This window comes from Daktulosphaira vitifoliae, unplaced genomic scaffold, assembly GCF_025091365.1.
Source record: "Daktulosphaira vitifoliae isolate Bord-2020 unplaced genomic scaffold, ASM2509136v1 Scaffold_1, whole genome shotgun sequence".
Taxonomy (NCBI): Eukaryota; Metazoa; Arthropoda; class Insecta; order Hemiptera; family Phylloxeridae; genus Daktulosphaira; species Daktulosphaira vitifoliae.
Window position 1 is genome coordinate 16,240,530 of NW_026099572.1, and position 11,330 is coordinate 16,251,859.

General features: G+C 31.4%; 1 protein-coding gene across 1 annotated transcript in view; it reads left to right on the top strand.

Annotated features, from left to right (window-relative positions):
* LOC126902444 (GATA zinc finger domain-containing protein 14-like) overlaps positions 1-11,330 on the top strand; it is a 32,237-nt gene that overhangs the window by 13,854 nt on the left and 7,053 nt on the right. The gene's annotated exons all lie outside the window — the stretch shown is intronic.

An 11,330-nucleotide genomic window follows, 5' to 3' on the forward strand; every position in this document is an offset into this window, starting at 1 on the left:
TTGATACACGATCCATGAGTCTGGTTTTGACGGATCGTAATCTGGTGTCTTAGGATTGTTGGCCTTTGCATAGTGCTTGACCCACCACGAATGCCCTGTTCCACCATCAGTAGCATGTCGTAGTCGTTTAAGAGCTCCAGCTTCACCCCGGTGTACTTCAACATACAATCGAAGCTAAAACCAGGCGCGGTGTAATAGTGCGCCGGGTCCAAATTGTATGTTGAAATACAGATGTCGCGGAAGTTCTCAAACACATCAGCCAACAACAACACGTCGATCTTAAGATATAGGTCGCTGTACTCACCGAGGGTTGAGCAGTCGAAACGGTTCCACACCTCCGTGGCATGTCTATAGTCATCATCATCGATATTCGACTCACTTAACTGACTATAGAAAGCGTCATGAGACGGTAGTTCCGTTTCGTCCAATTTAATCCAACTATCAGTGTACTCGTAGGGGTATACGCCCTTACGCGTCACCAACAACATGTCTTCCGGACGGAACACCTTGGCCGTTTCCCGAAATTTAACGAAATCAGGCGTCATTAGGTTACCGGCCAAGGTGGACAGGGAGGAGGCCATGAACCGGAAGGTGTCGACGAACCGTATGGAAAAGTAATTGGTTACGTATTTCGTGACTGAAATATACTTCTCCTCGGAATTCGGTATGACCGAAATCCTTTGGTCGTCGTACCCCAATTCAGTGACGATGAAATGCGCATCGTAACCTGATAGATTGTGTAAGAAGCACGGCACAAAGTTGACCGTCTTCACTTTTAGGTTACATGCATTGCACAACGTCTGTCTGAATCGCCCCGATAAATGGCAGTGGTCTGCGACTTTAGGGTTGGAATCCTTGAATGCTGAACGGCATAAGTCGCATACCACTTTCTCCCCGTGCCTGCGCACATCATCGGCAGACATTCTGATAGGAACGTTAGTTTTGCGCAACAATTTAGAAATGTTGCGCGTCACTTCAGTTACAGCCATCACGAATGCCTTAGCGACCTCTTCGCGATCCTTGGAGCCACGGTATATCACCGGTGATTGTGGAATACCGTAGCGTTCGAGGAGCTCGGAGGGTACATCGTCCGATGTTTTCACCATGAACCCATAGCTCATGGGATGGTGGGTGTGCACAGTCCTGGTGTATGCACCCATACGATCGTCTGTTTTCTCCAGTAAGGCCTCAAAATCGGCGTAGATGACGAACGGTAACCGTTGCGTCTTTACCCACGCTTCAAATTCGACCTTACTGCCCTCTGCCGGCATAACAGGTAAAATTGGTTTATTTTTGCCGCATATCAACTTGTGTTGCTCCAACGCTTGTTGACCCCGAAGAATATGCTTTTTAGGCCGATCATCAAAGCAGGTGAAGCAACGTTTGCAAGTGTATATGCGACCTTGGTGTCTGGTTTTTTGTTTACGAACAAGCTTAGAAAAATCTGAAATGTACGCGTAATGTGATTTTTCAGAGTCGCCAATATACAATAGGTCAAAATGATTCTGTTGTTCTTGGTCGGCAACTCTTAGCGGATACACCAACCACTTCATCTTAACGTCGTCTCGTTCCAAGCCGTACACGTTGACAGACACGTTAGGGTTTTGTCGTTCAAATATTTTAATTTGGGACACAGGTGTGGGGAACGTCAACCCTGTGAAATTATACCTGTGTTCCTCGTTAAAATATTTTCGATCAACGCGATATTTGTGGTCTCCCTTGACGTGTCTCGACAAAATAGACCACTTGAAACAAGACTGATCGATATTCTGTGGGTTGATGATTGCTTTTCTATTATTAATTTCGGACGGAATCGGAATATATGATGAGCCGGCGAGGGGCGTATACTTGTATACGCTGAGCATAATGCCGTCGATATGCGATAAAGTAAAGCCGCTACCCCTCCCAGAGTACACGTCTTCCTCGGCGAGCATAACCTCAAAATCTTCATCGACCGCACACCCGATATCTGTATCGGATAGCAATGCTCTAGCTCGTGTTTTAAAGGCACGGTCCTCGGGCGGTGCTTCCGATCGCGGTATATGATATGAGGCCTCCAATTTGAGATTATACTTGATCGGTCGGTTACCTACAATTTCAGCGAGTCTGACCACAAGCTCGGGTTTAACGGCGCGCAGAAAATCTCGATAGCTCGCGAAATTCTCCACGTTCTTCCGATAAAACCAAACGGCCCCCCGATCCAATGCGGAATCGATCTCAGTGAAATCATGGGTATCCGTCAATTGCATACGTAACCTTTTCGACCTAACCGCGCTGTTGTTAGCCCTACTACGCTTAGCCGCCTGACGTGATGAAACAGATGTCGCAGAAGTAACTTTAATCAAAAATGAAATAAATTATTTTTTTTATACATTAAAGTAAAGTAAAGAAATTTTTTTTTTTATATATAATAAAATAAATTGAAAATTAGAATAAAATTGATAATAAAATTAGGTATTGGATTTATTTTATTATTTTTAATAAATTTATTATTTTTAATAAATTTATGAATTTAAAAATTAAAAATTAAAAATATTTTAAAAATAAATTTATTAAAATAAAATAAGTTTATAATTGGAAAATTTTACATACCTTGTGTAGAAGACGCTTGATCTTGCTGGTTCATGGTTTTATTTATACGTGTAAATTATTAAATAATAAATTTCTGGTTTTCAAAATGACAACTGCACGTTAATGACAATTAAAAACAAATGTGACAGGACAAGTAGTATTTCACCGTTTATATAGTAAAGAATAAAATACTGCGTAGGCGTGAAACACATCCAGTGGTGTCATTTTTATCATAAAATGCATACGAAAGTGATCGTTACTGTACGGTGATACCTTTGATGTTGGAAATATGCTTATCTAAACGTCTGGTAGCCGATACTAAAATTCTAAGAAAATTATAGCTATACATTTAATAATACACAGACAGCGCCGCAAATGTTCTCATATCAAATTACAGACGATTATGAGCCATATAATATAATGATACCTTTGATGTGGGAAATATTCTTACCTAAGCGTCTGGTAGCCGATGATAAAATTCTTAGAAATTATAGCTGTACATTTGATGTTGAATATGTACTTACCTAAGCGTCTGGTAACTGAAGATAAAATTCTGAGAAATTATAGCTATACATTTAATAATACACAGACAGCGCCACAATTATTTCCCATAAAATTACAGACGCTTATGAGCGATATAATATTATGATACCTTTGATGTCGGAAATATGCTTACCTAAGCGTCTGGTAGTCGATGATAAAATTCTTAGAAATTATAATGCCATAACGACAAACGATACCATCGTTCTCATAAAATTCATACGATAATGATTATTACTATATGATGACATCTTCAATATTAAAAAAATATGCTTACCTAAGCGTCTGGTAGTTGATGGTAAAATTCTTAGAAAACATTGTTAGTTTATTAAATATAAAATTTTTCCCAAAAAAATACAGACGCTTATGAGCATTCTACTATAATTATACCTTTAATGTCAGACATATGCTTACCTAAGCGTCTGCTAGTCGATGATAAAATTCTTAGAAAACGTTGGGTTTCATCCTCTCCCTCCCCCCGCATTAGGTTAGTTTACATAAGGTTTCGTCCTCCCATTGCATTATGTTAGTTTACGTTGGGTTTCATCGTTCTCCCCCACCATTACATTAGGTTAGTTTACGTTAGATTTAATCCCCCCGTACACTTCCTCCACCGATAGGAAGGTGAGTGGGTGAGGCGGGGGGCCCAGCTCTCTCCAAATTACCCTACTCACGCTTTTAAAGCACATCGAACTAAAAAGTTAAAAATAATTTTTATAATAAGCTTAAAACAATAACGAACGAAAAGTACTAGTATTATTGTGATAAAAGCGTCGGGCACTCAATATACGAAAAATATGGCACAAAGCACCCACGCTTTTTTTCACAATAATACTAGTATTTTTCGTTCGTTATTGTTTTAAGCTTATTATAAAAATTATTTTTAACTTTTTAGTTCGATGTGCTTTAAAAGCGTGTTTNTGTTCTTTAAAAGCGTGTTTTTTAGTGTTTTTTAACTATATTTATTTTTCACTTTTTAGTTACATGTTATGATAGTAGTTACTATCAATATCATGGTTGTAACGGGTAAAGGGCAATCAGGGTTCGATTCCGGAGTGGGAGTTTAAGAAACGGCTACCACATCCAAGAAAAGCAGCAGGCGAGTAAATTACTCACTCCCGGAACGTGGAGGTAGTGACGAAAAATGACGATACGGAAATCATCCCTCGTAATCCGAATGAATACTTTATATCTCTTAATTAGAATAAATCGTGTTAATATATTAATTTTAATAGTAATTAGAATATATATATTTATACAAATAATGCGACTTANTATACATAAGCCGTATGGTACGCGGATAGTATTGGTCAGTCAAAATAAAAATTTGTTTATATATATATAATATTGATGGCAAGCACACGGGTACGATAACCAAAAATAAATTTATACACAGTAATAGTGTTGCCGTCGTGGGGTGAGGTGAATGCGTTATGAAAGTCTAGTCTAGACGACGGAATATGTGATAACACGTGGCGTTTGGAGAGTTATAAACATACATACATACATACATACAAGTGAAACTAATATAAGCGTGTTAAAAACTTATGTTTCTCGGTGAGGCGAGGAAGGCAAAACTGGTTTTTCTACAGACAACGAATACCTATAGGTGTCACGTAGATGATTGACTGTATATTAACGGCGAGATGTTGTCGGACGTGTGGCGCTTGCTGACTTTGTATAGTGGCATATCGCACGTGATATTAGTCAATCAAACTATTACTCTATAACTATTACATATACAAATAGTTGGGCGACGGCTGATAAAGGCGGCATAGGTTCCGGGGTTCCGTGTAACGCGAAACGACGCGGGACCGTGTCAAGATAAACTATTACAATACAGATTTTAAATGTTCACATTAAACAATATCTGCACTCGAACACACGAAAAAAATCGCACAACGCACTTTTTTGAATAATTATTTAAAAAACTTTGTTTATGCACCAAATGTCTGGTCCCATAACCTGTTGAGAGGAATGAGTTAAAAAAATAGTATTTAACTACTATCTAAAAAAAACGGTGGCACAGTGGGGTCGAGGCACAGTGTGGACGAGGCATAGATGAGACAAGTATAGATGATATCTGACAGTGATTAAAATCACTATCATAAGAAACGCTTCGATGCAAATCTGTAGATAGTGTTTCCTTTAGAGAAATTGGTGAAATATTTTAAAAGCAACATGAACTCTTATTTCTTTAATTATATCCTGATTAGTAGTTCTTTGATTTTAAAATATAATATATGAATAAATACTAATTATAGTTTTTAAATTTAGTATGAAATTGTGAGGCCAGCTATGATGTATGGTTCATAGTGTTGGGCGGTTGATAAGAAAGTAGAGCAGAGAATAAGTGTAGCAGAGATGAGAATGCTTAGTTGGATGAGTGGAGTGACTAGAGAAGATAGGATAAGGAACGAGCATATAAGAGGAAGTATAGGTGTTGCGTCAATCGTGGATAAGATGACAGAAAATAGACTTAGATTGTTTAGTCATGGTATGAGGAAAGAAGAATCGAAAGCTGTAAGAACAGTTATAGAAATGAATGTTGAAGGAAGAAGAGATAGAGGAAGACCAAAAAAGAGATGGAGGGATGCTATTGAATGCGATTTGAGGACAGCTGATGTGAGCGTAGAAGATGTGGGAGATCGTGTCAAGTGGAAGCTTAGGATAAGGGTGGCCGACCCCAAGTAGTTGGGATTAAGGCAAAGAAAAAGAAAAATATTACCAGATATTCCGGTGGCAATTGACATAATATGATTGTTATTTCGGAATGTACAATTTAGCGTTTAGTTGGGTTTAAATAATATAGCGTCAAATCAATTACCTACTCTATCGGTTGTATCTCAATATACACTACACTTTAATGATACAATAAATAAATAAACTCACACATACACACATATGCATTTATAACATTGTGTCTAATGTAAGTATAACATGATAAAAAGTAACCGTAAAATGAAAAAAATGGAATATAAATTTTATTACTCATATTAAATGTAATGTAACTCGAAAAATATTTGTTTAAATGAAAAAATATAAGATTATATTTTTATTTATAATTGTCTTTTAAACAACTTTTGTGCGAAACTTTTTTTTGTAAGTTAAATATTTTTTTTTGAGAAAATTAAGAAAGCTCATATTTTTGAACTTTTGCGAGGATTTAAAAAAAAAGCTCAATTCCAATCTTGAGGACTATTAGTATGTCATTATACATATTTTAATTCAACTTTTAAAAAAACAAAATTTTTTCCGCAATTTTTCCTTTGTTGACAGGCCTAGATGTCAATTTTAAACTTGTAATTGAGCTAAAAGTTATGGTAATATATTCAATTTATTTTACTATAAACTTTCATAAATCTTTATCAAAAATTTTTCATCAACTTTAAAGAACCAAAAAAATAGGTTAAAATTGAAAATTTGGACTGATTATTTTTAACATATTAAAAATCAAATCAGTAATAATTTGAAAACAAATTTTTTTTTCTTTTAATTATTATTTTATATATATAATTAGTAATAATATAAAAAATTAGAAGTGATAGAAATAGTCTACTTGCAGATTTGAAAACAACGCGAAAATTTGATTTAGAAAAGTATATTTTTGCTTCTGATGAAAGTTCCTTGTAGTCCAGTGCATTTTTTTATAGTAACAAACAGTTTTTATTGAAAATTATTGTATCAAGCCCTTTAAATTTTTATACACGTAAAAGTAAAGCAAAATATAACTTCTTTATTATTTTTATAATTTCTCCGTTTAAATTACAATATTAAATATCAATTTCATACTAAATTTAATAATTATAATTAGTATATATTCAAATATTATATTTTAAAATCAAAGAACTACTAATCATGATATAATTAAAGAAATAAGAGTTGATGTTGCTTTTGGAATAATCCACCAATTGCCTAATTAAAACAAAAAAAAAAAAAGTTTGTTGGGAATTTTTTCTGCTATTCTGCAAAATTACTCCTTCGTTGACTAGAATGAATCATTAAATAGAAAATTTTATGAGAATTAAAACAATGTTATTTTTAAGATTAATATGCAGTCAGAAAGTTTTATAATTATTATTTATTGTAAATTTATCAGAAAAACTCATTATTTTTTGCATTTTTATCGTAATAGAACACTTAAATAGAAATCATAGTAATCATTTCTAAGTAATTTTTGATATTTAAAAAGATTCTACTATTGAAATATCCAGAACTGAATTAATTTTAATGATTTACTTTAACTAAAAAAAAAAAAGTTAATATTTTGAATCCCTCTTGTGGGCAGGTAAAGGGTTAGATTTATAAAAAAAACCAAATGATAGATAAAGACATGCATCTAAATAAAAAAAAATATACTGATTTGGTCATTTTTGATAAAGTTATAACAATTAACAAAGTTATAAGTTTTATACACTGGACTACAAGGAACTTCCATCAGAAACAAAAATATACTATTCTAAATCAACTTTTCGCGATGTTTTAAAATGTGCAATTAGACTTTTTCTATAACTTCTAAGTTTTAATATTATTAAAAAATAGTTTTTACATATAAAAAAAAATAATTAAGAACAAAAAAAATTGTTTTAAATTAATACTGATTTGATATAATATTTAATATTAATTTGATTATTAATAAGTTAAAAATAAGGAAAATGACATATTTAACCTATTTTGTTAATCGTTTAAAGTTGATTGTTGTAAATGTTTATAATAAAAAAAAAAAATTTATTTTACCATAACTTTTAGCTCAATTGGTAAGTTTGACATTGACATAATTAAATAGAAAATTTTATGACAATTAAAAAAATTGTATCGTTAAGATCAATATGCAGTCAGAAAGTTTTATAATTACTATTTATTGTAAATTTATCAGAAAAGCTCAATATTTTTTTGCATTTTTATGGTAATAGATAACTTAAATAGAAGTAATAGTAATAATTTCCTAGGAACTTTTGTTGTTTGTTGAAAAGATTCTATAATTGAAATATTGAGAACTTAATTAATTTTAATGATTTACTTTAACTAAATGTACCAATCAAAACAAAGTTGTTAAAAAGATTTACTCAATTGAGTGTATTATAAAATTTGATTATATTTGTAAAAATCAATTGTTAATTCAGGAGAAAAAACAATCATTTTTTTTAGAAATGATTTATATAGCAACATGTTACAAAAAAAAATTGTAATATTATAGTCTAGTAGTAGCACACACAAATAGAGTAAAAAAATTATTAAATTACAAAGTAAAATGATTTAATTTTGTAGTTGAAACCTATCATATCAAACTTCATTCGTTAATAAATATTTTGAAAACATTAGAAATTAATGATTTTAATTGTCTTTATGGAGACGATGTAATAACTAACTGTTTAATTGATAAATTAGAATTTTTTTTTCAATTTTTGAGAGTAATATCTTCAACTAGATACGAATTGTAGTAATTTGACGTATTGTTGAAAAAAGTAGGTCAAGTTAGAGCAGAGAAAATAAATGATAGTCACAAAAAAATATCTTCTCGGCTTTGCATCGAAGCGAAAACTTAAAATATAGTAAAATAATTTTAATACGAATAAGAAATTTCTTCTTGCAAGGGGCGACTAAAGTGATGGGATCCTTGATCTTTATTGAAGTTATTGAATCTAAATGTGATAAAAATCAAACGAGTTAAAATTTATACTAACTTAAAAAGAATTAAGAAAAAATGCAAAAAATTCATTGCCATATGCGGGTTGGAACCTCGTACCCCAAGCGTGTAAAACATAAATTTTACCAACTCGGCAACCGTACGTTGCTTCCGGCGGTTGAAAAATTGGCTATTTAAGCTAGTTCAAATTTCAAAGTTATTTTTCTCGACTTAAAAGAAACAAACATATTTAAATAAGTTTAACTATCTATACTATATCAATTTTAATTTATATAATATTTATGAAAATCTGTACTCCCCTTGTCAGGTATTTTAAAATAAAATAAAATACAAAACCCAGAATTTTAACACAAAAATAGCATATTTTTGCATACGGTAGTCATTTTTACCATGAAGACAAATCCAGAGGTCAAATTTTTTTTTTTCACATTAAAGTATATTACATAAGCTTTAATTTAAGATATATTTAAAAGTGTCAGTATTTCCGGAATACTTTCAAAAATTAAATTGAAAATATCGTAGTAACAATACGCATGTTTAAAGTTTTGACCCCCCTTGTTAAAGGGGTATGATCCGATTTACAAAAAAAGCGTGCCAGATGAAAGGGGTATATCAATATTTATTATAAAAAAATAATAATATAGATCCATACATTTTTCCAAAAGTTATATAAAATATAAATTAAATAATATAACATATAAAATCGAGATTTTTTTCACGGAAATCGTACGTTTTTCTTTAACTTTGATGTCCGTTTTCACCACGAAGACAAGTCCAGAGGTCAAATTTTTTTTTTTCAAATTAAAGTATATTACATAAGCTTTAATTTAAGATATATATAAAAGTGTCAGTCTTTCCGGAACATTTTCAAAAGTTAAGTTGAAAAAGTTCTACTTTCTATACGCATTTTAAAAGGTTTGCACCCCCCCTGTATAAAGGGAAATGGTCCGATTTTAAAAAAAAGTATGTCGAATGAAAGAAGTATATATAAAGTATTTATCATTAAAGAATAAAGTTGATTCATGCATTTTTTAAAAAGTTATAGCAACATAATGTTAAAAAATGTAAAATATAATATCAAGAATTTTTTCACAAAAATAGCATATTTTTGCATACGGTAGTCATTTTCACCATGAAGACAAGTCCAGAGGTCAAATTTTTTTTTTTCAAATTAAAGTATATTACATTAGCTTTAATTTAAGGTATATATAAAATTGTCAGTCTTTCCGGAACATTTTCAAAAGTTAAGTTGAAAAAGTTAATTTTTTGTAAAAAAGTTACCATTTTGAAACCCCATCCTTTGGGCTGTTAAAGGGTCAAATGTTCACAAAAATATATAAAATGATAGGTAATTATCTAAGGTATCTATAAAAAAAAAAATTATATTGATTCGGTCATTTTTAAAAAAGTTATGGCAATTTTAAGTAAAAAAAATTGAAAAAATATCGAAAATTAGCGATTTTTAAATTTGTAATTTTTTGGGGGATTTCCCCCGTTTACGGGGAACGAGGGAATTTTTTTCAATTTTTGAGGGTAATGTCTTCGACTAGATACGATTTGTGATCTTTTGACATATTGTTCATCAAAATCGGTCCAGCGAGAGCTGAGATTGAGCGTTCACAGACACAAAAAAAAAAATAAAAAAAAAAAAAAAAAAATAAAAAAACACATCATAGTAAAATTAATACCTTCTCAGCTTCGCATCGAAGCTAAAACACATCATAGTAAAATTAATACCTTCTCAGCTTCGCATCGAAGCTAAAATGTAAAAAATAAAATTGAGATTTTTCACACAATAATAGCATTTGGTAGCCATTTTCACTGTGAAGACAAAACAAAGTCCGAAATTTTTTTTTATCATTATAAAGTATATTACATTAGCTTTAATTTAAGATATATATAAAAGTGTTAGACCTTCCGGAACACTTTCAAAAGTTAAGTTAAAAAAGTTCTACTTTCTATATGCATTTTTATGTTTTGAATCCCCCCTGTATTTAGGGAAATGGTCCGATTTAAAAAAACAGTATGTCGAATGAAAGATCTATATAAATACTACTTCTCATAAAAAAATTGTAATGATTCATACATTTTTCAAAAAGTTATAGCATAATAAAGTTAAAAATGGAAAATACAAAATCGAAAATTTTCACACAAAAATAGCATTCGGTAGCCATTTTCACCATGAAGATAAGATAAAGTCCGAAATTTTTTTTTTTCATGATAAAGCATATTACATTAGCTTTAATTTAAGATATATATAAAAGTGTCAGACCCTCCGGAACACTTTCAAAAGTTAAGTTGAAAAAGTTCTACTTTCTATATGCATTTTTATGTTTTGAATCCCCCCTGTATTAAGGGAAATGGTCCGATTTAAAAAAAAAGTATGTCAAATGATAGGTAATGACATCATGCATCTATAATAAAAAAATTGTAATGATTCATACATTTTTCAAAAAGTTATAGCATAATAAAGTTAAAAATGGAAAATACAAAATCGAAAATTTTCACACAAAAATAGCATTCGGTAGCCATTTTCACCATGAAGATAAGATAAAGTCCGAAATTTTTTTTT